Source organism: Schistocerca serialis, chromosome 4 (genome assembly GCF_023864345.2).
Source record: "Schistocerca serialis cubense isolate TAMUIC-IGC-003099 chromosome 4, iqSchSeri2.2, whole genome shotgun sequence".
In the NCBI taxonomy this organism is placed as follows: Eukaryota; Metazoa; Arthropoda; class Insecta; order Orthoptera; family Acrididae; genus Schistocerca; species Schistocerca serialis.
Window position 1 is genome coordinate 7,687,314 of NC_064641.1, and position 1,984 is coordinate 7,689,297.

The window sequence follows — 1,984 nt, forward strand, 5'->3', positions numbered from 1 at the left end:
ATGAGATTTTCACTCTGCAGCGGAGGGTGCGCTGATATGAAACTTCCTGGCAGATTAAAACTGTGTGCCCGACCGAGACTCGAACTCGGGACCTTTGCCTTACGCGGGCAGGTGCTCTACCATCTGAGCTACCGAAGCACGACTCACGCCCGGTACTCACAGCTTTACTTCTGCCAGTACCTCGTCTCCTACTGTTCCTCAAGGTTCGCAGGAGAGCTTCTGTAAAGTTTGGAAAGTAGGAGACGAGGTACTGGCAGAAGTAAAGCTGTGAGTACCGGGCGTGAGTCGTGCTTCGGTAGCTCAGTTGGTAGAGCACTTGTCCGCGAAAGCCAACGGTCCCGAGTTCGAGTCTCGGTCGGGCACACAGTTTTAATCTGCCAGGAAGTTTCATATCAGCGCATACTCCGCTGCAGAGTGAAAATCTCATTCTGGAAACATCCCCCAGGCTGTGGCTAAGCCATGTCTCCGCAATATCCTTTCTTTCAGGAGTGCTAGTTCTGCAAGGTTCGCAGGAGAGCTTCTGTAAAGTTTGAAGGTAGGAGACGAGGTACTGGCAGAAGTAAAGCTGTGAGTACCGGGCGTGAGTCGTGCTTCGGTAGCTCAGTTGGTAGAGCACTTGCCCGCGAAAGGCAAAGGTCCCGAGTTCGAGTCTCGGTCGGGCGCACAGTTTTAATCTGCCAGGAAGTTTCGGAAAAGTTGTTAATTGGTTTTCTGCAAATGGGCTTGCTCTGAACTTTTAAAAAACACAGCACACCCAATTTTCTGCTGCAAGGAATGCATTTCCTTTAATAAATAACACATAAAACAGAAGTCAGTAGCCTGGGTAGAGGATACTACGTTTTTGGGTGTACATACAGATGAGAATGTTAATTGAAAAATTCATATTTTGGATCTCCTAAAGCAACTAGATTCAGCAACTTTTGCAGGATAATTGCCAATTTTGAGTATATAGAAATTGGTAAGCTAACGTACTCTGCAAACCTTCACTCTCTGATGTCATATGGAATAATTTGGGGTAATTCAACTTTAGGCAAAAAGTATTCACTGCTCAAAAGAAAGTGGTTAGGATAATGTATGGGGCTCGTAGCCGCATGTCTTGTAGGCATCTGTTTAAAAGGTTAGGAATTCCTACAACAGTCTCACGGTACATTTACTCAGTAACAAAATTTGTTCTCAACAACATGGATCAGTTTAAAAACAATAGTGACATTCATGATTATAATACCAGAACAAGAAGGACTTACAATATCTCTTACTTAACCTCTCTCTGGCATAGAAGGGGGTAAAATATGCTGCTGTAAAATTCTCTGATAGATTACCAGATGAAATAAAATGTCTGACAGACAGCAGAACTAATTTCAAAAATAAATTGAAATCGTATCTCCGTGACAACTCCAGTACCATAAATGAATTCTTTAATTCCATGGTCCATGAACCATGGACCTTGCTGTTGGTGGGGAGGCTTGCGTGCCTCAGCGATACAGATGGCCGTACCGTAGGTGCAACCACAACGGAGGGGTATCTGTTAAGAGGCCAGACAAACATGTGGTTCCTGAAGAGGGGCAGCAGCCTTTTCAGTAGTTGCAGGGGCAACAGTCTGGATGATTGACTGATCTGGCCTTGTAACATTAACCAAAACGGCCTTGCTGTGCTGGTACTGCGAACGGCTGAAAGCAAGGGGAAACTACAGCCGTAATTTTTCTCGAGGACATGCACCTTTACTGTATGATTAAATGATGATGGCGTCCTCTTGGGTAAAATATTCCGGAGGTAAAATAGTCCCCCATTCGGATCTCCGGGCGGGGACTACTCAAGAGGACGTCGTTATCAGGAGAAAGAAAACTGGCGTTCTACGGATCGGAGCGTGGAATGTCAGATCCCTTAATCGGGCAGGTAGGTTAGAAAATTTAAAAAGGGAAATGGATAGGTTAAAGTTAGATATAGTGGGAATTAGTGAAGTTCGGTGGCAGGAGGAACAAGACAT

At 45.1% G+C, this 1,984-nt stretch overlaps 1 non-coding gene across 1 annotated transcript; it reads left to right on the top strand.

Annotated features, from left to right (window-relative positions):
- The first annotated feature begins 589 nt into the window (after positions 1-589).
- Positions 590-664, top strand: Trnas-cga (transfer RNA serine (anticodon CGA)). Its single transcript has one exon. It is a non-coding gene; the product is annotated as a tRNA-Ser (tRNA).
- The last annotated feature ends 1,320 nt before the right edge of the window (positions 665-1,984 follow it).